The sequence below is a fragment of the Bos grunniens genome, chromosome 9 (genome assembly GCF_055505025.1).
Source record: "Bos grunniens cultivar Pamir isolate PY7600 chromosome 9, Bosgru_T2T1.0, whole genome shotgun sequence".
Taxonomy (NCBI): Eukaryota; Metazoa; Chordata; class Mammalia; order Artiodactyla; family Bovidae; genus Bos; species Bos grunniens.
In genome coordinates, this window is record NC_141173.1 from 99,000,495 (window position 1) to 99,026,320 (window position 25,826).

A 25,826-nucleotide genomic window follows, 5' to 3' on the forward strand; every position below is an offset into this window, starting at 1 on the left:
CAAATTTTCAAAAGAAAAAAAAGAATATGTTTCACCAAGTAGAGGAATGATGAACAATGCCAGTGCCAAATGTTGGTAAGTGCTGAAGGAAGACAGGACGAAAGAAGCATCTAAGTGAGCTCGGCAACATTCAAAGTTACTGGAGACTCTGACAAGGATGAGGCAACAGGTAGAGAAATCAGTGGAGTTCAGGTTGCTGCTGTTGTTCAGTCACTCAGTCGTGTCCGACTCTTTGTGACCCCATGGACTGCAGCACGCCAGGCCTCCCTGTCCATCACCAACTCCCGGATCTTACTCAAACTCATGTCCACTGAGTCAGTGATGCCATCCAACCATCTCATCCTCTGTTGTCCCCTTCTCCTCCTGCCTTCTATCTTTCCCAGAATCAGGGTCCTTTCAAATGAGTCAGCTCTTCACATCAGGTGGCCAAACAACTGGAGATTCAGTTGCAGCATCAGTCCTTCCAATGAATATTCAGGGTTGATTTCCTTTAGGATTGACTGGTTTGGTCTCCTTGCTGTCCAAGGAATTCTCAAGAGTCTTCTCCAGCACCACAATTTAAAAGCATCAATCCTTCAGTGTTCAGCCTTCTTTATGGTCCAACTCTCACACCCATACATGACTAATGGAAAAACCACAGCTTTGACTAGATGGACCTTTATCCGCAAAGTGATGTCTCTGCTTTTTAATACCCTGGTGGTCTGCTGTCCATGGGGCCGCACAGAGTCGGACGTGACTGAAGCGACTTAGCAGCAGCAGCAGGTTTGTTGTAGCTTTCCTTTCAAGGAGCAAGCACCTTTTAATTTTGTGGCTTCAGTCACTCTCTGCAGTGATTTTGCAGTCCAAGAAGATGAAATCTGACACTGTTTCCACTTTTTAAACCCTTCTTCATTGAGTTACACAACGAAGACTTCACCACAACAAGGCTGTGGTCTGTGAAGGGGGGAGTTCAGGTAAGATCTTTAAAAGGGTGGATATTACTAAAAAATGATTGTGGATAGAGAAAAAGAGGAAGGTTAATGATTCAAGGGGGAGGTGACTAGCTGAAGAAGCATTGTCTTTGATAAGTCAAGAGGTAGGGGCCCAGAGCAGGTCTAGTGATCTTGGTATCAGACCGTAAGAAGGATGATAAGTTTCTAAAGAAACAATTGAGAAGGAGACAGTGCTCTGTGCCGTGAATCTCAGTAAAGTATTCGGCAAAGTGGTCAGCCAAAAGGAAAGAGGCAGAGAAGGGATGGGGGGCATGGTGGTGTCAGGCCAAATAACCAAGGTCCAGGTATAAACTGGTGCTTATACAAAGTGGTAACTCTTACTTGCTTAGGAAGTCCGGGTAATATTTATTAACAGGAATTACAGAGCAATCTTCCGATTGTAACCTTATGCTATCTTCTGTTTATTCAAATGCTTACTAAAAACCCCTCCCCCTACAAAAACCTTGAAACTTCATGAGAACATAAAGTGAAAAAATGGATTAGCAAAGACATTTACAGTCATCAACTTGCCTGGACAAATCAAGTTCATAAAAAAAAAAAAAAAAAAAAAGCATGTGCAAGAGCAGCTGAAGGAAAGTGAATAAATGGTGAACTATGCAATTCAAAGTGAATAAAGGTAGAAGAAGTAAAGGGCTGGGGAAGAGTGAGAAAGAGAAAGAGTGAAGTTAAAATTACTTCACCCTTGTGAGTCTTGTGAGCATATGCGCTGTTGTCAACGACAAGAATGTTTGTGTTTGTAATTTTGGAGAGAGACGAGTTTCTGCTGATGACAAAACTGTAGTCTAATTCCGTCATCTGTGTTTAGAACAGAATGAAATACAAGTTCGTTGGAGATGAGAAAATGAAGAAACTAAGATTGAGGGTGTGCGTCTCTGTGCATGTACTCAGCCTCATCCAACTCTGTGTGATCCCGGGGACTGCAGCCCTCCAGATAAGGTTGAGGGTGTGCATCTCTGTGCGTGTACTCAGCCACGTCCAATCCTGTGTGATCCCAGGGACTGCAGCCCTCCAGACTTCTCTGTCCATGGATTTCCCAGACAAGAATACTGGAGTGGGTTACCATTTCCTTCTCCAAAGGATCTTCCCGACCCAGGGAACATACCAGTATTCATCTCCTGCATCTCCAGCATTGGCAGGTGGATTCTTTACCACTCCACCATGATAATTCACATAAATGGTGAATTCCCAAGAAAGCTGACAGCTGGAGCAGAGAACAAGGCGGGGATAATGAAATCTTCTGCAAGGGGGATACAGGTTGGGAGGAGGACAAGGCTAGCAGATGATAGGATCAACCTGGAGGAGAGCCTGGTAGAGCCAAATGGCATAAAGCTTAAAAGTTCTAACAGGAGGGACGGGGGGCTGGTCTGGCCAGTGCCCTGGAGAACGTCCATCTTGGCTTCAGTACCTGACTCTGAGGAGGCTCCTGTGAGACTCAACAGCCTCACCTGGAGAGGCCTCAGGGAAAACAGGAAGTCCTACTCAAGCCCAGGTGGTGGCAGAAACATTCTGAAACAAGATTGGGAATTTAACAATGGAGTTTGCTGTTCACGGAAAAAGAATTCCAAAAGCAGAATGATTAAATTATTAAGGAAGATGCTGGAATATAATTATCTGGAGGACTTTGTAGTAAGGGGGTAATACTAGCTACAACTATTACATATCCAACTCAAAATTATCCACCTCCTTCTACGTGCAAGGGACTGTGCTTTCAACAAGTTTTAAATCAAGAACCAAGTAGGAAAGGCACATAGTCTGGTGTACAGTTCAGATGTCGTGACACGAATGCAAACAGTAGGAAATTATTTCCAAAAGTCAATAATATTACAAATATTCATGGAAAGATGAATTTAAAATGGCCTCTACAGTAATATAAAACATGTTTTAAATCAATTCTAGTATTATTTTGAAGCACATCAAATAAAATTAATTCATTTCTAATCAAACCACTAAAATATTCTCTAAAGCAAGACTTTACTGAGAGGCAAAATTTAAAAATTAATATGTGTACACACACACACACACACACACACACACCCCTCAGCTTTTAGACTAACTGTATTCATCAAACCTTGCCCTAAAGGAAACCAGACAGAAGTTTACACAAATTAACTGGGTACAGAAAACTTAGACAGTATCTAACTGCAAGGAGATCAACCCAGTCAATCCTAAAGGAAACCAACTGATGCTGAAGTTCCAAGACACTGGCCACAAGATGCAAAGAGCCGACTCGCTGGAAAGGACCCTGATGCTGGGAAAGGCTGAAAGCAACAGGAGAAAGGGCAGCAGAGGGTGAGATAGCTGGATGGCATCGCTGACTCAATGGACAGGAATCTGAGCAAATTCCAGGAGACGCTGAAGGACAGGGACGCCTATGACTTAGCAACCGATCAACAACAATAATAATATATACTTTTAAATATTCCAGCAATATTGTACAGAAGGACACTATCTTTAACTATGATATAATGCATGTATTATGGCTCATAGTGAAAAAAACCGCCTAGACAGAAATCAGGACAACAGAACACTGAAAAATTCCTTTTTCCCAATGTGAAAATGTTCAAAAACAGATCAGCAACAAGGACCTACTGGACAGCACAGGGAACTCTACTCAATAGTCTGCAGTAACCCACATGGGAAAAGAACCTGAAAAAGAATGGATATATGTATACATATAACTGAATCACTTTGCTGCACACCTGAAACTAACACAACATTGTACATCAACTCTACCCCAATAAAAATTAAATGAAAAAAAAAAAAAGTTCAGTAAGGTTCCATCGTGGAAGAATTCTGAAGGCATTTAAAATTAATAGAAAATGCTGCTGCCGTCACACTTAACCCCACGCTCTGAATGGACCAGCTGCTGTAGGACACCATCGCATGGTCATCACAACACGGTAGGTGAACACACAGACAGACCAGCGTCAGGGCTCATGTCCTTCCTGTGTGGCACAAGCTTTCCTGAGTCTGGCTGCAGGCTCGCTGAGCCAGCTATGCATGTTGCGTGTAGGAACCTCCCCAACCCAGCCAGGTCACAGAACAAGAAGTGTGTATTCCACAGCTGTCCTGACTTCGAAGAGTGCTGAGAGAAGGTGCTGTGGAATAACAGCGTGGGTCTTCTCACTCCGGGCTCCCCTTGTGGCTCAGCTGGTAAAGAATCTGCCTGCAATGCAGGAGACCTGGGTTCGATCCCTGGGTTGGGAAGATCCCCTGGAGAAGGGAAAGGCTACCCACTCCAGTATTCTGGCCTGGAGAGTTCCAGAGACTGTATAGTCCATGGGGCTGCAAAGAGTCAGACATGAATGACAGACTTCCACTTCACTTCACTTCACTTCTTCTCACTCCCCTGAAGCTGCCACAGCGCAAGTCCTTATCAAACTTTCTGTTGTCTCCTGAGTTGCAACTTAGGAGGTAATTTAGAATCAAACCTGAAGGGAGCTTCAGGAGCAGCAACATTTGTAAGTATTGCCCAGTTTTCTACAAAAAAAACAAAGTTTTGACTTGGGCATAATCACAATAATCTATGCATTACACAAGCATTTAAAAATACCACTTTTAGGGCTTCCCTGGTGGCTCAGTGGTCAAGAATCCGCCTGCCAATGCAGGAGACCCTGGCTTGATCCCTGAACCAGGAAGATCCCATGCCACGGGGCAACTAAGCATATGCACCGCAACTAGAGTCTGTGCTCTCCAGCCAGAGGAGCTGCAGCTACTGAGCGCGTGCGCCCCAGACCTCGTGCCCCGCAACGGAAGAAGCCACTTGCAACAAGAAGCCCAGAGACTGCAGTGAAGAGTAGTCCCCGTTCGCTGAAACTAGAGAAAACCCCTCACAGCAAGACCCACTACAACAGCCTCTTTGGATTGCTGCTCCCTACTTCAAAAGTTGTACTTGCTGATCTGAGGACTAAAGTTCACTCTTCTTCACTGAGACTCTTATGCCATCATCTTCACTACACAGTTTATTAGGTGGAATCTCAGAGATAATGCCATTTACGACATAGCCTGAATTTTCTCAAACATTCCAGGACATCAAGTACTATTTCACGTATTTTCATGGATTTTAAGCAAAGTCTTTAATCTTCCTATTTTTAAATACTGATAAAATTGCTAGTTGAAAAATACAGAGTTCAAAACTTTTCTACTCGAAGAGGCAGGTGGTAAGTTATATGAACATTCTGAAATGTTTCTGTTACTAGAATACTCCCTATAGAGGGAATGAAAAATACAAGTGTTATATTTGTGCTATCTAGGTTGGTCATAGCTTTTCTTCCAAGGAGCAAGCGTCTTTTAATTTCATGGCTGCAGTCACCATTTGCAGTGATTTTGGAGCCCAAGAAAATAAAGTCTGTCGCTGTTTCCATTGTTTCCCCATCTATTTGCCATGAAGTGATGGGACCAGATGCCATGATCTAACACATATATTATATGGAGATTTCTGCAACAAAATTTAACAGTGGCTATCTCTTTTATATAGATATTAGTGTGATCTTTACTTTCTTCTAATTTTCTAGATTTTTACACATTTAAACAAAGTGAAAATATTTTTACAATCACAAACCACACCGTTTTAAAATGATGACTTTGTTTTGAGGACAATATATTTAAGAACATAGTTAGTAGAGTAAGAAAGTAACACATTCTTGGAAAACAGAAATCAGTTTTACATTATAAAACCTGATCACATGTTCTGTTTGTTCATCATTCAGAATATTTTTTCAAATGGTTTCAATATAATAAAGCCTTAAATGCTTTGCTCTAAGCATTCTTGATTTGATTTTTCACACTGTGTATTTTGACTGTTCATCTGATTGCATTTTGTTCATTTAAACTCATCTCATCAAAATGCAAAATTTTAAGAGCTATTTTATCTCCAAAAAGACATTTAAGTCTAATTTATATCCCTATTTTTCTTAGAAAAAGCAAAACAAATTTTACTAAAAGTAAATGAACTTAAGCTCCGAAAGTTCAAGGCTGACACAGAGGTAAGTTAAACATCATGAGACTTTAAAGCACTCTGGCCTTCAATTCTTATTCAAGAAGTTTATTTACCTGCATATTATCAACACTTTACAGAACTTTTCCTCTCCCTTAGAATCTCATATTCCATATTCTTTAATACAGAAATGAACGGTGACCCATTTCCTAGAAAACAGGTGGTAACCTGCTATAAACCTCTGACTGACCTAGACCTCGATCCCAACTTCATTCTTCCCAATTGCTCAGTGTCTCGTGCTGGTCAGGATTTCTTCAAGATTCTTTCTTGGTCAAGATTCTGCTATGCGGTCTTCAGCTTCTGCTGTTATCTGCATAATAGATTTTGAGCTTGCTTTGCTCCCAATTCACATTAGAGCTCCACTATGAACTGCATATACCAGCAGACCCACCACTCTCATCGACTTTCTTCCCTTTGAGGACTGCGTTGTCCCAGAACTCTCCTTCTGTCTTTTATTGGGAACACAGCCTGTCCTGTTAGCCATTCCCCTCTTTCTCTTGCCCTGTGATTTCAAGTCCATCAAATCTCTAATTTAGTTTCAAGACTGTGATTTTAAACATACTAATTCCTCTACCTAAAACATCCTTTAGAATCTACCATTCACTAGAACAAGCAAATATTTAGTTGTACTCAGGACAATTTTTATTGAAATTTATAGTTGATTTACAATTTTGTGCTCATCTCTGCTATGCAGCAAAGTGACTCGATTATACACGTATAGACATCCTTTTTTTTTTAACCTTATTTTCCATTATGGTTTATCACATGATATTGAATACAGCTGCCTGTGTTATACAGTAGGACCTTGTTGTTTATCCATCCTATACACCTGCTAATCCCAAATTCCAGTGCTTCTCTCCCCAGCCACTCCCTGCTGGCAATCACACGTCTCTTCTCCATGTTTGTGAGTCTGCTTCTGTTCTGCAGATGAGATCACTTGTGTCATATTTTAGATTCCATCTATAAGTGGCATCGTACAGTACCCCTTTCTCTGATTTACTTCACTCAGTATGATGATATCCTCTAGTTGCATCCCTGTAGCTGCAAATGCATTATTTCACTCTTTTTTATGACCGAGTGGTATTCCTCTGTATGCGTGTGCCACGTGTTCATTGCCTGTTCTTCTATTGATGGACATTCAGGTTGTTTCCATGTCTTGGCTCCTGTGAATATGCTGCTATGAACATAGGGGTGCAGGCATCTTTTTGAATTATAGTTTTCTCCAGGTATATCTCCAGGAGTGAGATTGTTGAATCATATGGTAATTCTGTTTTCAGTTTTCTGAGGAACCTCCATTCCTACCAACAGTGTAGAAGGGCTCCCTTTTCTCCACATCCTCTCCAGTATTTGCTATTTGTGGACTTGTTAATGATGGACATTCTGACTGGTGAGCTTCCCCAATGGATCAGAAGGATAAAGAATCCATCTGCAATGCTGGAGATACAAGAAATGTGGATTCAATCCCTCGGTCGGAAAGATCCTCTAGAGGAAATAGCAACCTACTCCAGTATTCTTGCCTGAAAAAATCCCACGGACGGAAGAACCCAGCAGGCTACAGTCCACAGGGTTGCAAAGAATTGGACATGACTGAAGGACTAAGTACACATTTTGATTGGTGTTCAGGTGGTTCCTCACTGTGGTTTTGATTTGCATTTCTTTAATAATTGGTGACATTAAGCATCTTTTCATGTGCCTACTGGCAATCTGTGTGTCTTCTTCTGCCCATTTTTCGATTGGGTTGTTTGCTTTTCTGGTTGTTGACTTCTATGAGCTGTTTGTATATTTTGGAAATTAAGCCTTTGTCTATAAACACTCAATTTAATCATCTCTTCCCTAGTGACTTCTAATCCCTGAAGTGGAATATATGAATATGTGCTCACTTCCTTCTCTAGTTAAAACCTACACAACACACACATTCACTTGTGTGTATGTGAACATTAGCGCACACCCACACAGAAGTGAGTTATTTAGCTTATATTAGAATCTGTTTACATGTCTTTCTTCCCTACCAGACTGTAAGCTCATAAGGGCCTGCCATATCTCACTATTCTGTATACACCCATTACCTCCCCTAGACAGGCAATGGCCTGTATCATATTCTCCATAGGTCTATTGGATGAATTAAAATATGGCCTATCTGGAAACTTATCTTCAATTTTAGGCAACTTCCTTGGTATAATACATCTTCCTTTAACACGTATTTGTGAGGCAGACTAAAGGGTCTGGAGTTTATACGATGGTCTTTGAAGACACTGCACTTCCAAAGCCAGGAGCTACCATATCAGATGGTGCTTGGGGAGCTTAGAAATAACATCAGGGTAGGATTGAGAATTAAGAGCAATTTAGCTACTACCAAACCTAGCCTACAGAAACAAGACTCTATAGTAGGATGGTGATAACATGAGATAGAGAGGAGAAAAAAAAAATTACATAAGATACCCCACAATACGTGTCAAGAACAGGTTTTACAAGAAAAGCTTTTGCAGCCGCCCTGCCTCCAGGCAATTGAAAATGCACGTGGCACTATATGAGATGATAAATGAAGTGAGTGACCAGGGGAGGCCACTTTCCATAGAAACTCTATATGCAAGTGCTCAGTCGTGCTCAGTTGCCCCAGTCATGTATATACATGCATATATACAAACATGCAAATGCATATACATGTGGTGGTGGTTTAATTGCCAAGTCGTGTCCGAGTCTTTGTGACCCCATGGACTGTAGTCTTCCAAGCTCCTCTGTCTGTGGAATTCTCCAGGCAAGAATACTGGTGTAGGTTGCCATTTCCTTCTTCAAGGGATCTTCCTGACCCAGGGACTGAACTCATGTCTCCTGCTTGGCAGGTGGATTCCTTACTGCTGAGCCATCAGGGAAGCCTCATGTAACTATTTATACTTAGGAGGATACAAATGGAGAAGAGGAAGGTAACGCATCTTAGCTGGTTGATGAAGCTGAGGCTCAGGTAGGTGTTACACCTGCAGCAAGCTCCTGAGGGCTCGCTGAGAGCAGGGCCTTTCCTACTCCTTCAAAGGGTCCTCCCCTCCCTCCATACCCGAGACACCTATTACTCACTCATAGGTAATAAAAATACAGTGGATGCCAAGCACAGTTGCTGAACTGGGAGTACATTCCTGTTCCATGTTCCTTGGGTACAAGGACGGAGCCAATGCTAGAAACGGCTCTTCCTAGCAAGAGCCAGAAGTGGTGCCACAGGTTCAGTGAAGGTGTCACCGCGAAGCTAAGACGCTGTCACAAAGGCTAATAAGAAGATTAAATGTATTAAAAAGAGGGCTGAGACTAATACAAATTTCCTTTCCCCAAAAGAATACCAAGCATTTGAGATATAAGAGGTTAAGTGAAGGGCAAAAGAGATGGTTAGACTCATTTATAAGTGATTTACTTCTGAGGAGAGACTGTGAGAGATTACTTAACTTAGAATGAAGAGTAAAATATTCAAGGCAGCTTTACAGTAATTAATGAAAAAGTGGAAATGGATATTAGATTTCTAACTCATCAGCATCATGACCCAGACAAGAAAAAGAAGCCAGTTTTCACTTTTGCTGAGGAACTTCTTATGTAACAACTTCATATACAAAGCTCATTATTAAACTCAGATTTTAAGAAGTTTTTCCAACTAACACAGTTTTGTAAGGTAACAAAAATGAGTTTAAGTGAAGTATCTACACAGTTTTATTCAATTTACTTTTGGAATATTGCTATGATAGGGTTGGTCAAAATTATGATGCAAAAATTGGTAAAAATTATCAAAGGAGGAAAAACTAAGCTAAGGAGCTAAGGAGACCTCACTCCTAAAGAGTTGTAAAAGAAGAAATTTAAACAGACTTAGCTAAAAATTTAAATCATTTCTTTCTAAACACAAAGTACAACCACTATATAGTTGAGTCACTTAAATCCTTTGTGGGTTAAGTCTCTTGGCTATAAAACAGAAACAAACATATACATTTCTTTGATGACATTATTATTTCACACATTACATAACAATCTGTGAAGAGAGTACTGTAGCACAGAACTATGAGATTATGTATGCAAAACAGGGCTTGCAGGAGGAAGTCTTGTCATTCTACAAAGTCCTAAATTCTCTACAGATTTTAAAAATGTGTAAGAATTAGCCTTAGATACTTTTAAATGGCAAGCAAAGTATATTAGAATAAAACACATGACCCTACGACTGCAAACATATCAAATCTGAATACATTTTATGTAGCACATTGTCAATATTCTATCTACAGAAATTAAGAATCATAAGGATGACATATCCTCATTATGATCCCTGCATTTTTTTTCACATGGTTTATTCTGTCATTTAGATAGTCTAAGCGTTCCTGAAGGAAAAGATGTTATGACTAGAAATCCACTTCTAGGGCGAAGATCAAGTTCAAAGCTGCAGAACAATGTCTGAATTGCTTTGTCTCTCTTAATACCAGAGTCACAGGCTCTTAAATTCATCTCTCCTTGTCTTTTAATAAACAGAATCCAACTCAGTTATTGAGGCCTCCCACCAGAATACGCTGACAGCTCAAACAGTAAAGAATCTGGCTGCAATGCGGGACAGCTGGGTTCGATCCCTTGGTTGGGAAGATTCCCCTAGAGGGGGAAATGGCAACCCACTCCAGTATTCCTGCCTGGAAAAATCCCAGGGACAAAGGAGCCTGGTGGGCTACAATCCATGGTGTCATAAAGAGTCAGACACAATTGAGCGACTTTCACTGTTCACTATCACTCAGAATTTCTCTGTTTATGCTTTCCTTCTCCCAGAGTTATCCTTCTTTTTCCACAAGCCCCATAACCTCTATAAACGTAATGAAGGGTAGAGATACCAATTAAGGAAGTTATCCTATAAAGCAAAGAAAAAAGAAAAATGAAGCAAACTTCAGAAAAGCCATGCCAGCATATAATCTGCCACCAATACTCTGAAACCTTTAGAAACCTCCACTTATTGAAGTTTGAGTGCAGTTTTGTGGTTAAAGCTGACTGCATATATACCCATCTGGGCAGAGAACACAGAATTTCGTGTGCTTCCCTGGACAGGCTTCCCTGTCCATCACCAACTCCAGGAGCTTGCTCAAACTCATGTCCATAGAGTCGGTGATGCCATCCAACCATCTCATCTTCTGTTGTCCCCTTCTCCTCCTGACCTCAATCTTTCCCAGCATCAGGGTCTTTTCCAAATGAATCAGTTCTTCGCATCAGGTGGCCAAAGTATTGGAGGTTCAGCTTCAGCATCAGTCCTTCCAATGAATATTCAGGACTGATTTATTTTAGGAATAACCAGTTTAATCTCATTGCAGTCCAAGAGTCTTCTTCAACACCACAGTTCAAAAGCATCAACTCTTCAGAGCTCAGCTTTCTTTATAATCCAGCTCTCACATCCATACATGACTACTGCTTGACCTTACCGAACACCAAATGAATTCATTTCCCTCATGCACCACACTTCTCCTATCGCTGGGTGGGTGTATCTAATTCTTCTATGTTCTTCACATTGAAAATTCTCTGACTCCATTTGTTGATTCTGTCAATATTTACTCAAAGTCTCCCCCTAAATCAGGCAGAGTACTGGCACTGGTGTACACAAAATTATTTTCAAACTTATTACAATTTGATTCTTCTCTTTTTCTATTAGCTGTTTTTTTTTATTGTGTAAATATGAATAATAATAAGATATAACAAATGCCCAGTGAATGTTAGCAATTATTTTTGTAGCTTCATTCCACGGAAACCACACTGAGCATTTCATGAGCTTTACTATTTAATTATCACATCAAGCTTATGATCTCAATATGAACATGAATACCAGAGACAGAAGCTGGGTTTAGAGAGATTAAATAACTAACCCTATGTCATGTCAATACAAAATGCAGAAGTCAAGACACATATCCAGTTAGCCTAACTCTTTATCTGCAGAGTAACAAGATAGAAAGTCATAATATAAGTTCAATACACAAAATATACAAAGATGTGAATTTGGGGGGATGTCGTAGGGCTTCCCTGGTGGCTCAAATGGTAAAGTGCCGGGGTCCAGCCCCAGTGGATCCAGGGAATTCGAAGGAGAGACGGCTTCGGCGATCAGGATACAATAGCTTTAATTAAATATTAATTAGAGATATAAAGAGTAATAGAATGAGGATAGCTCAGTAGGAAAATTCAGTGGAGAAAAGAGGCTGAATAACTTGGTTTACGTGGAAAACTAGTAAAATTCCAAGGCAAGGAATTTACGTCACCTACGTAGGCCGCAGGCGTCCTCCTGCTCTCCGAAAGGCCTCCCTGGCCAGATCTTAGAAGCCCAGGCATAATTAGTAGGCTTGACAAGCCTCCACGTTCCAGATGGGGATTCAGCCAGAAGGTGAGAGAAAGAACGACATGGGGAGACCAGTCTTTCGAGGAACTGATCCCATTTCTTATTTTTCCAGGGTCTGTTTTTATACACTGAGATGTTATACAAAAGTCACGCGGGGTCAGCAGTCCTGACTTTTATTAAAGTCAGGTGCTTCATACAAATGTATACAGAGGTCTTAGGGGTGTTACATCATCTTCTGGCCAGGGGGCCTGCTGACAATTTATGACCCTCTCCTTGTGACAGCAGTCAGTCAACCAGAACACTTATTTCTCCAGGGGTGATTATTCTTAAAACAGACGCCACCTTCCGAAGGTACCAGATAAAGTTACATTCCTATAGGGTGAGGGTGTAGCGGGTTTTAATTAAGGAAAGAATTTGCTTAGCCTAACATGATTAAAATCAAAGGTTAATACTTATTTCTTCTATATATTCATTAATGTGTATAAGGGCAGGGGATGTGGAGACTTAGCAGCAAACATTGGCTCAACAAATGAAAAACCCTTCACCAATACAATTTCTAATCAGCCCACTATACTTATACTAATTATATTTTTCTATATATATTCTATTATATATTCTATTATTTTCTATATAATATTCTATTATATTAACTATAATTATATAGTTTTCTAACTTCTCTAAAGAACCTGTTTTTAGAAGGTTTAAAGCATCTCGTGCCTCTCACAGTTGGGAGGCTGTGAGCAATCACATGTGGCTGGACAAGCCTGTCAGGCAGGCTAGAGAACCTTCAGAGGAGTTTGTAGGTTGAAACACTCCTATCACGCCCAAGAATTATTATTAACTGGAGCTCTAAGTTAACTCCTTCTCCGAACGAGGTGGTGGGGGACAGCCTCCCATAAAGTCAGAGGTGTAGGTGAGAGCACAAAGTAGTAAAGTAGGCAAGCTCTGGTTTTGGGGGTAGATGCTCAAGAATATCCAGGGGGACTCCTGAGGCTCGATCCCGCCTTTGCGTATGCCGAGCCTCCTTCCTCATGACCTTTGCCACGGGCGGAGTGCCTCACGCTGGCCCCCAGCAGTAAAGAATCTGCCTGCAATACAGGAGACCTGGGTTCAATCCCTGGGTTGAAAAGATCCCCTGGAGAAGGCCAGGGCAACCCACTCCAGTATTGTTGCCCAGAGAATTCCATGGTCATAGGAGCCTGGTGGGCTCCAGTCCATGGGATAGCAAAGAGTCAGACAGGACTGCATGGCTAACACTTTCATAGTAATGCAGGTTATCACTCTGGTGATAAAAGCATTATAAGTAACTCAGATTTGATAATATCCTGGCACCAGTATCTCAGAAGTTATTGCTTTCCCACAGTCAGCATGCTAAAAGAAGATGTTTCTGTTTCAGAAAGAAATTTACATATACCTAGTAATATAATCTGCGAGAAACTACTATAATGTTCTGATTGTAAGAAATTTGTTCATAGATGTCCATGGAGAGGGAAAGATATATATGATGGACAATACTTTTCTTCTAGAATGTTAAATCTATGGACACTACTGACTACTGAATTACATAACCACCCATTGATTCAGGCTGGTCAGTGAGTGTCCTGGTGTCTCAGAAAAGAAACATGAACTGGGTAATCCTTTCAATGTGATTATGAGTTAAAGGGGGTAAAGTCATCAGGACTGGAAATCACCGTGGCAGGCTAGAGACTGAGTTTTAATATTAGAGCTTCTGCATATTAAATACCAAAAGGCAAACAGCGTTTTTAATCAAGTAAATGGATGACTCTTTTTTTTCCCTCTGAACCAGGAACAGAAGCTCTGTAAAAGTGAATGTTTTTGATAGGAAGCAAATAGGGGAAAAGAGAAAGAACACAGCAAAACATACCTGAAATGTTAAAGCTTGCAATTTAAAGAATGGCTCTTGATTATTTATAGAGTGCAGTTCAATTCAGTGAGCATTTGCTGAGTGCCTTATATATACGGGGTAGGCACTGTGGTAAAAAACCTTGGTGCTGAAACAACCCTTGACATCAGTGCTTTAGGGATCTAAGAGTCATACAAAAGGCAAATCTCGCCGAGTGATCTATGCACTACAGCAATCATGCCCAAGTGGAGGAAGCACGTGACTTAGTCATTCGCTATTTTAGAAAAGAGGTCCATTCAAATAGAAACATAAAGCAAGCATATGTGAAGCATCCACTCAACTCTGAGGTTACGCGTGTCGCCAGCATAAAGGCTAGCACTGCTTCTTGATCTGGTGGCGACTATCAGAAAAGGAAGCACAGCCTCCAAAACAAAAGGCAGCCCTTCCCCCTTACAGAAAAACAGCAGCATCCCACTGATTGCTATTACTGTTGGTGGTGGTGTTCAGTCGCTCAGTCGTGTCCAACTCTTTTGCGACCCCATGGACTGTAGCCCGCCAGCCTCCTCTGTCTATGGGATATCCCAGACAAGAATACTGGAGTGGGTCACCATTTCCTTCTCCAAGGGATCTCCTAACACAGGGATCAAACTTAGCATTTTGTGCACTGGAAGCGGATTCTTTACTACTTAGCCACCTGGGAAGCCATACCATTGATAATCAGAAGAAATATCACAGAATATTATTTTCACAAACACAACAGATTAATCTGATCATTACTATAGATGCATAATATGTAAATAAATGTAAGCTTAATGATTATCAATCAGGTTATACTGATTTATCTTTAACGATTTCAAAACAAACCTCAATGACAATTACAAAAGGGCCTGTCTTATGGAGAAGCACAGAAAGACAGCACTATTGAACAAAATGAAACACTTACTAACTTGAATTATCATGCAGAAAAAACGGAAGATTGCAATTATCTGTGTTGCAAGGAGATTAAACATTTCTCTTTTAACTTGTGTTCTCAATACCACAAATAAATAGAAACTTTCATACTTCCTCTGGAAAAAAATTATGTAGCAAGATAAATTTATTTGAGCTCAATGAGCTTTGCTGACAAAAAGACCAAGTGATATCCATCACTTGGAAAGCAAAGAAGACAATAACCGAAGGTGAAGGCATGGAAATTTCCATAGTAAAGCCAGGGTGATTGAAAGGTAATGCTCCCCACACTAACAAAAAAAAAAAAGTAAGCAGTATCAAACTGGTATAGTTAAAACAACCAGGTTTCACAGGAAAATGGTCATTTCAGGACGTTCTCCAGAAAGACCGGCTGGTGCAGTGGTAAAGAATCCACCTGCCAATGAGGGAGATGCAAGAGACAGGGACTCGATCCCTGGGTCAGGAAGATCCCCTGAAGTAGGAAATGGCAACCCACTACAGTATTTAATGCCTGGAAAATCCTATGGACAGAGAGCCTGGCAGGCCATAGTCCATCAATTCGGAAAGAATCAGACATGATTGAGTACATATCCACACATCCATACATCCATATTTATTTAATGGTGCACATGTGCTCATTTGGAGAAGGCAATGGCAAACCACTCCAGCACTCTTGCCTGGAAAATCCCATGGATGGAGGAGCCTGGTGGGCTGCAGTCCATGGGGTCGCTAAGAGTCGGACATGACTGAGCGACTTCACTCTCACTTTTCACTTTCCTGCATTGGAGAAGGAAATGGCAACCCACTCCAGTGTTCTTGCCTGGAGAATCCCAGGGACGGGGGAGCCTCGTGGGCTGACGTCTATGGGGTCACACAGAGTCAGACAAGACTTAAGTGACTTAGCAGCAGTAGCAGCATGCGCTCATTAAATAATGAACATAGCTCTAAGCTCTCCCAGATTCCCACAACAGCAAGGATGTATACTAAAAGTAAACATGCTGCTAAGTCGCTTCAGTCGTGTCCGACTCTGTGCGACCCCATAGACGGCAGCCTACCAGGCTCACCCGTCCCTGGGATTCTCCAGGCAAGAACACTGGAGTGGGTAAACTTGCAGTTATTACTGACATTTCATTTGCATTTAAGGGATTTAATACTTTCAATCATTACTAGTAACGTAGTGTTGTTACTCTTTTCATTTTCTTCCATTAAAACATGACTGATTGTTAAAAAAAAAAATCAGGAGACACAGCTTCAGTTCCTGGGTGGGCAAGATCCCCTGGAGGAGGGCACGGCACCCTACTCCAGTTTTCCTCCCTAGAGAATCCCATGGACAGAGGAGCCTGGCAGGCTACAGTCCATAGGGTCGCAGAGAATCGGACACAAGTAAAGCAACTGAGCACAGCATAGTATCTTGCATATAGTAGGCATTAAAGAAATACTTTTAAAATTAGATTTACTTAGGGAGATTTTATTTATAAGGAATAACAACACATTAAGGATGAAACAATTTGTGAATGAAATACCAAAGAAACGTGTTAGTTACTTTCTGCCTTGATAAAATCCTCATATAACAGTGTGTGTGTATGATCATCCCCAAAATTCCCAGATGATTTTATTTTCACACAATTATCTTCTCTTTTTCTTATAAAATTCTAAAATAACTGCTGATCAATCGACTAAAGGGAAAGTGAAAGTAATGATCTTTAATTCCAACTTTAAATCAACCCTAATCCACCTGGAAAGTCAGCCATCTTTCTTTTTTTATTAGGAAAGCGAATCAGTAAGATAGAAAACAGTGGCTAGTACATTGCTCTTGAGAACTTCTGGCAATGGCACCCCACTCCAGTACTCTTGCCTGGAAAATCCCATGGACCAAGGAGCCTGGTAGGCTGTAGTTCATGGGGTTGCGAAGAGTCGGACACGACCGAGCGACTTCACTTTCATTTTTCAGTTTCATGCATTGGAGAAGGAAATGGCAATCCACTCCAGTGTTCTTGCCTGGAGAATCCAAGGGACGGGGGAGCCTGGTGGGAGGCCGTCTATGGGACTGCACAGAGTCGGACACGACTGAAGCAACTTAGCAGCAGCAGCAGCAGTGTCTGGGTACCCACCTTGAGTTGTTACTAAACATACTCTCAGGGTAGTCTCCTCATTGTGCATATTTTACTGGTGACTGAATACATTAAAATGATATTTTCTCATAGATTACTATTTAACCTAGAAAACCAAATAATGACTTCATTGCATGATATTTGAGCTGCTGTTGGTATGTGTACACTCAGCTGTACAGTCAGCTGAGAACTTCTAAAATGAATACTGTGAGTGAATCAGTGACGAAAAACAACACTGAGATCCACGTGCACTCACATGTACACCGTGCCCTTGGGACACACAAGAGATAGATGATGATCTTTCGGCCACACGGGAATGGTCAGCCCTTTGCATTACCTTCCCCACAGCTCACAAAAACTAGCCTCTCAACTCAGGAGCTGCACTAGCTCCAAAGTCACCAGTTTTGACGGTATCTTAGAAGCAGTAACCTGCTTCTAAGGGGACTCTGAATTGAGCACAGGCCAGACTCTGAAGGATGAGGCCCTTACAGTCAGACTGTATGCTAAAAAGTAAACCTACCAGATCCAAATGGTTCTTAGGAAAACATTACAAATGGCAATGGACAAAGAGAGGTAAACACAGCTGGAATTATACATGTAGAATTATGCTATTTAAAAAGTGTTAATGTAAGGACATAAACGACACAAAGGGAACATTTTATTGGATTCCAGTTTATCTCTTTACGTATTCTAAACTCTTAACTATAAAATACCACCTAAATATGAGCTTTTCTTTCTTCACAATCAGTAAGATAGGAGTGGGGCTTCCCTGGTAGCTCAGCTAGTAAAGAATACACCTGCAATGCAAGAGGTCTGGGTTTCATCTCTGGGTTGGAAAGATTCCCCTGGAAAAGGGAAGGGCTACCCACTCCAGTATTCTGGCCTGGAGAATTCCATGGACTATATATATAGTCCATGGGGTTGCAAAAAGTCAGACATGACTGAGCAACTTTCGCTTTTGCTTTCCAGATGGAACCGAGTGGTTTGCTTTGAGGAACTTAGTACCTTGAGGATTTAAGTTAAAATTTAATTAAGCTAATTTAGCTGCAAAATATTTCCTCAATGAAGGGTAACAATTCAGATAATTGCACAGCAAATGCAAACTGCATAAGTACTAAGTCCTCTTGCAGTAATAATCAAAATTAGTGATTTTTGATTCACATTTTAATTTAGATCTAGTGAGCTGCTAGAAAGAAATTGTTTTAGTGATGCACCAAAAAAAAAAGCATAAGAGAAGGATGAAGTTGCAAAAATAGCAAATATTAGTTTAAAAGCTGACATATTTATCCATGTACTCATTAAACACGTTTTATGAATAGTTGTTACAGGAATATGTCTCCTGACAACTATGTGAGATTCTGCTCCGTGATGATTATTTGGTTCATTGTTCATTTTTCGACTCCTCTGGGGTTTTTACAGTTGGGTAATATGCTGACTTACGGTGGGATCCACCCATAATCATTTTGTCCCAATAGAGAGAGCCTCTGAAAGTTTAAGGGACTGATCATCATCTGCCTATGTAGTCATCATGGGCCTGTTTCCATCTCCATGGAATAAAGCAGGTGCACCAAAAAAAAAAAAAAGTATGATTTACTTTCTGTCCTGGACATTTAGTTACTTGATACAGAAATTAAACCAACCCAATACATTGTTTCCCTTCAACCTTATCTCAACAGTTTTTGAAAAATGAAGCAAATTAAAGGAAAAAAAAAAACATTCAGAAGGAGTAAAACACTGAAAAAAATTCAACGTGATCAAAATTTTTCTTTGAGTATTATAAGAATATTAATGTATGAATGGTAAGAGCTCTAAGAGAATGAGATACACCACAATCTTAGAATGTATGTACAGAAAGTTTACAAGTAGCTAACATGCCACCATTACAGAACCCTCAGGACAACTCTAAACTCTCTGTACTGTGGGAGACACGTGATGCAGGGCCAGGTCTGGAAGGATGCCAAGAAGTATGGCAAGGAGCCTGAGGAGGGGAAATGTGCTAGACGGCATCTCAGCATACAGGGAGATCTACCACATTCTGAACGTGAAAAACAAGCGCATACAAAATGGAAAAGAGGCTTAATTATGAATACTAGAGAAAGTGCAGGAATACAGAGGTCAAGTCAGAAAGGCCCAGAGCCCAGCCAAACCAGCCAAGCCTCCTATGGGCAGCTGCATGCCAAAATGATATGATACCCACTATCATTCATTTAAAAAATAAATGAACGAGAGTTCCAGTTAACAACTGGCAATGTCATACCCTCCCTCTTTCGCTTTAAAGGATATTGCTATTGAATTTTTATTCTAATACAATATATTTTTATGCTTCAAAGTCTTATTGATCATGCTGCATACTCTGTACAACAAAAAGCAAATGATTTCCATGGCAACCAAATTCCATAGACTATTCCACTAACTAGACTAGTTAGGGGAATTCAGTAAGCATAAAATGAACATGTCATTCAAGTTCACTTATTTAGTTATAAAATGCCCACATCTCATATTTTTACTATGAAATTTGTTCTAAAGAACACAGTGGCCCAAGCCTGAAATGTAACTGAACATTACTGAGGTTACGAGTATGACATTATTTTAGACATTACGTGAGAATACTTTCCTATGCTTTTATGATGATCTTGTTGAGTATTTAATGTCCTAGAAATTGTTCTTCGTTTTTGAAGACTCTTTCAGAAAAGTGCATGGCATATAATTGCAATATATCCCACAACAACAATAAAAAGTTGCTGATAATTAAATTATCCTAAAAATGTTTTAGGATATGTTAAATATTTTCAAAACATGAAAATAATTTTATTTCTTTTTCTCTTAGGTTTTAACTCTAATACTTGTGGAATTATGCTTATATAAGTGCTCTTCTATTTGAATTTTATTTTTTTGTATTTGAATGATTTTAAAGCATCAAATTGAAATAAAGAATTTTTAAAGTTTTTATTTTATACTGGAGTATAGTCATGTCAGTTTCAGGTATACAGTAAAGTATTCAGTTACACATACACATGTATGTATTTTTCTCAAGTTCTTTCCCCATTTAAGTTATTATACACACTGCTACATTTGAAATAGAAAGGATATTTTTAATGCCAATCAAAAAGTAAATAAAAATCATCTTAAAAAAATCAAAGGAGGGAGTTAAGGTTGGACATTTGCTCATATCTAAACTAGAGTTCTAATACTACTTATTAACTCACTTTTAAGGAAGAGGTTGATTTAATAACAGCTGTTAGTTTTAACAAATAAAAACATATTATATTTTTATTTCATAGTAAAGAACGTAGGCTCATTCATCAATGTTTATCTAGTAATGCCATAATTAACTCATGTTGCTGTTCAGTTGCCCAGTCGTGTATGAATTTTTGTGACCCCATGGACTGCAGCATGCCAGGCCTCCCTCTCCTTCACCATCTCCTGAAGTTTGCCCAAGTTCATACCCATTGCATCAGTGATAATATATCTAATGTTGAGTCTAATTTTTAAATTAATACAAAATACATTATTTATGAGAAATCTATTTAGAAACTAAGGTTCATAGGGGAGGGGGATTTGAGTTGCCTAGGACTGCTAGAACAATGAAACTAAACCACAACACATAGATATCAATAACTCAAGAGGTCTCAACAAAAGGTAAAATAACATATAAAGATTTTAAACAACTTATAGAATTCTAAATGTTCTAACTTATAAAAACCACTCCTTCCCCAGGAAACAGTCAAAGCCACAAGAGAATGATTGAATTACCTTTTTTTCTTCTTCTTCCTTGTATTTCCACAAGTAATTCAATTACTTATGTTTCACAATTATACTTTAATATTTCAAAGGCAGACAGCAAATATAAAATATTTCATTATTATTTTCATGCTAATCATGTCTATTGAAAGGTAATGATTAGTAAAATACAGTACTTCCTACTTTATATTTATCATAAGAAGTAGATCAACATAATGTTCCAAATACTTCCATAATGTGTGGAACACACAAACTCAGGAGGGAAAAAAAGGAGTATCTCCCTAGACAACAAAGTAGAGCAATTAAGTATCTTCTCTTGAATAAACCATTCTTTATACAAACTAAAGCAGAAAACTGTATGAACAATGTTGATGTTGATGTCATGAATTTTCTACAATAAAAGATAATCTAGGGACTTTAAATAGCTATGCAAATGTACCTTTTGACAAGCATTTTGTCTTAACTACAGTCCTATCCTGAGACATGGTATTAAAATGAGGACAGTAGAGAAGGCTCAGTGTGGACAGTGACTGCAGCCATGAAATTAAAAGACACTTGCTCCTTGGAAGAAAAGCTGTGACCAACCTAGACAGCATATTGAAAAGCAGAGACATCACTTTGCTGACAAAGGTATGTCTTAGTCAAAGCTATGGCTTTTCCAGTAGTCACATTTGGATGTGAAAGTTAGACCATAAAGAAGAAGACTGAGCACTGATGAATTGATGCTTTCAGACAGGTGTTGGAGAAGACTCTTGAGAGTCCCTTGGACTGCAAGGAGATCAAACCAGTCAGTCCTAAACGGAATCAACCTTGATGATTCATTGGAAGGACTGATGCTGAAGCTGAAGCTCCAATACTTTGACCACCCTATGCAAAGAGCTCACTGGAAAAGACCCTGATGCTGGGAAAGATTGAAGGCAGGAGGAGAAGGGGGCAGCAGAGGACAAGATGATTGGATGGCATCACCGACTCAATGGACATGAGTGTGAGCAAACTCTGGGAGATGGTGAAGGACAGGGCAGCCTGGCGTGCTGCAGTCCTGGACATGAGTGTGAGCAAACTCTGGGAGATGGTAAAGGACAGGGCAGACTGGCGTGCTGCAGTCCATGGGGTCCCAGAGAGTAGGACTTGCCTTAGTGACTGAACAACAGTAACAGAGAAAGCTAAGTGGAGAAGCATCTCCACCAGGGGCCCAGTGAAGGGCCAGACTTCCTAAGGATAGGTGGCTGAATACAGAGGGAATCCCATCTCACCACTCTACAGGCAGTGTCATAAGTATAGGTGCAGAAAACTTATTAACTCCAGGTACCATACACACACACCAGCCATCAAGAAATACAGTGTTCTTTGTCAGTCTGAAGAGTTCTCTAAAATCCCAACTCAGGAAATGTTAGTGAGCTTCTCATAACTAAATTACCTGTAAAGGCATACTTCCTTTTTGCAACTAGATCATTTGTGTCAGTAGATTTCTCTCTCAGCCCATGGAGATGAGAGTATTTAAGCTGAGGCCAGAGAGATGGGCAGAGACCATTGGGCAGAGGTCTCAGAAAGTAGGAGTTTATTGTGAAGACTCCGAGGAGCCCAGGATGAGACAGGCTCACGTGGGTTTTGAAATCATCATTTGGATGGCAAAGTGGATACAGATCACGGTGAGACAAAACAGGAGGGAGAAGATGAAATTGAAGGCTGCTGTGGTCATCCAGGTTAGAAGAGCTGCGGGTCCCAAATGATGGTGGTGGAAGCGGGCTAAAGATTGTAGAAACAATACATCTTCTTTCACATCTCTTCCACTTATATGAGAATAAATACAAGCTTATATGGGCTTCCCTTGTGGCTCAGCTGGTAAAGAATCCACCTGCAATGCAAGAGACCTGGGTTCGGTCCCTGGTTTGGGAAGATCTCCTGGAGAAGGGAAAGGCTACCCACTTCAGTATTCCAGCCTGGAGAATGCCATGCACTGTAGAGTCCATGGGGTCCCAAAGAGTCAGACATGACTGAGAGACTTTCACTTTCATGTATGTACCCAACAATAAGCAAATCAAGCTTTTCTCGAAGTTAAAACAGCAATGGGTGTCAAAAGCAGACAGTAGCCTTCCAGAAAGTGATGGGAGAAGCAAATTGCTGTGCTCTGCCTGACAGTGGACAAGCTAAAGGCTGCGTGGCTTCTGGAACCATGGTGTGCCACCCCCTACTTCCTGGGGACTCATAGCCAACAATGCCCATTGCGAAGGCTTAGTCCAGCTTCCAAACTCCATGGAGTTTGCTCTTTGGACCACCACGGTGTTTCTCGTGAACTATGGATAACTCTGGACATTTTTTCTCTCCCTGCTAATAACAGAGAGTTGAGTGAGGAATTCCTCAACTGTGAATTATTAAGGCTGTGGAGGTACATTATAAGTGACAGAAAATGATGGTCTTTGAATTTTTAGATATTTTGCTACTATGTGACATCAGCTGGAAACTTAGTCTCCCAGCCTTAATCATGAAAAATTTGAATAGAATATACTCTTTTTACCCTCAGCTTTTCTTCTTAGTTTGAGTTTGGCAAACTACAGCCTGCAAACCAAATCCTTTGCAATAAAAGTTCTATAGCAACCCAGTCCCACCCATTGTTCACAAATTGCCTCTGATGGCTTTCACCTTCCAATAGCTGAGCAGTAATAGCTGGACCAAAGACCTTCTAGCTCACAAACCCAAAAACATTTACTATGGTGGCTCCTACAGAAAGAGTTGGCCTGTACCCATTCTCTGGGAAATGCCCTTCCCATCCAGGATGCCTCATAACATTGAGCAGAGTTTTAAAATGGATATATGCTTATGTATGGCCTTAGTCAGGTGGGCCTTAGGAAGCATCACTACGAACAAAGCTGGTGGAGGTGATGGAATTCCAACTAAGCTATTTCATATTCTAAAAGATGATGCTGTGAAAGTGCTGCACTCAATATGCCAGCAAATTTGGAAAACTTAGCAGTGGCCACAAAACTGGATAAGGTCAGTTTTCATTCCAATCCCAAAGAAAGGCAATGTCAAAGAAAGTTCAAACTACCACACAATTGCACTCATCTCACATGATTGCAAAGTAATGCTCAAAATTCTCCAAGCTAGGCTTCAGGAGTAGGTGAACTAAACTACTGGATTCAAGTTGGATTTAGAAAAAACAGAGGAACCAGAAATTAAATTGCCAACATCTGTTGGATCATAGCAAAAGCAAGAGAATTTCAGAAAAAAATCTACTCCTGTTTCACTGACTATTCTAAAGCCTTTGACTGTGTAAATCACAACAAACTGTGGAAAATTCTTAAAGAGACGGGAGTACCAGACCATCTGACTTGCCACCTGAAAAATCTGCATGCAGGTCAAGAAGCAAGTCAGAACCAGACATGGAACAACACACTGGTTTCAAATTAGGAAAGGAGTATGTTAAGACTGTATATTGTGACCCTGCTTATTTAACTTATATACAGAGTACATCATGCAAAATGCCAGGCTGGATGAAGCACAAGCTGAATCAAGATTGCAGAGAGAAATATCAATAACCTCAGATATGCAGATGGCACCACTCTTCTGGCAGAAAGTGAGAAGGAACTAAAGAGCCCCTTGATGAAAGTGAAAGAGAAGAGTGAGCAAGCTGGCTTAAAGCTCAACATTCAGAAAAATAAGATCATGGCATCCGGTCCCAACACTTCATGGCAAATAGATGGGGAAATTATGGAAACACTGAGAGACTGTTAGTTCCTTGGGCTCCAAAATCACTGCGGATGGTGACTGCAGCCTTGCAATTAAAAGACATTTGCTCCTTGGAAGAAAAGCTATGACCAAACTAGACAGCATGTTAAAAAGCAGAGACATTACCTTTGCCAAAAAAGGTCTGTCTAGTCAAAGCTATGGTTTTTCCAGTAGTCAAGTATGGATGTGATAGTTGGACCATAAAGAAAGCCGAGAGCCGAAGAATTGGTGCTTTTGAATTGTGGTGTTGGAGAAAATTCTTTAAGAGTCCCTTGGACTGCAAGGAGATCCAACCAGTCCATCCTGAAGGAAATCAGTCCTGAATATTCACTGGAAGGACTGATGCTAAAGCTGAAGCTCCAATACTCTGGCCACCTGATGCGAAGAACTGACTCACTGGAAAAGACCCTGATGCTAGGGAAGACTGAAGGCGGGAGGAGAAAGGGACGACAGAGGATGAGATGGCTGGACACGACCGAACGACTGAACCAAGTTGAACTGAAATGTATGGCTGTGTCCCTCTGCTGTCCACTTGAAACTAGCACAGCAGTGTTAATCAACTATTCTCCAATACAAAACAAAAAGGTTAAAAAAAAAAAAAAGGAAAAGTCGGCAGATCCCTTCTCTAAGTGAAACTGCAAAATAACACGTAACATATTCTCTTTCACAAACTTAATTGAAAGGATAAAAATGAACACTCAGTGAAATCACAAAAGAAGAGTAAAGGTTTAAAAACACCCCAAAGCGACATCCACCCCACGTCTTCTTTACTCTCCGAGGGACAAAACTCAAGAGCTGCTTGAGATGCTTGAGAACGGAGCACACTGGGTGCCACCCACACGTGACGTCAGGAGGTGGAAAGGCTGTCAGTCTTCTGAAAGCGATCCTAGGGAGGCTGGTGAAGCTGTTGGACAAGCATTTAAGGGAGATCTGCCAGTCCCCACAGACAGGCTCGGGTTTAAGAGAGAGGTATCAGAGGAGTGCTTCATGAGGTACTTAAAAGTTCAGATCCTTAACGCCGCGAAGATCCCAAGCAGAGGCTCCCACAGGCTGTGCTGTAGAGTCACTAAGGAATCCACACCTCCTCCTGAGATCCGGCAGACAGGTGTTAGGGTGACAGGTGACTAGAGAA

The 25,826-nt window shown here is 40.6% G+C and overlaps 1 protein-coding gene across 50 annotated transcripts in view; it reads right to left on the reverse strand.

The window, feature by feature from the left end:
- The window catches only part of PRKN (parkin RBR E3 ubiquitin protein ligase), a 1,227,412-nt gene that overhangs the window by 1,070,012 nt on the left and 131,574 nt on the right, over window positions 1-25,826 (reverse strand). The gene's annotated exons all lie outside the window — the stretch shown is intronic.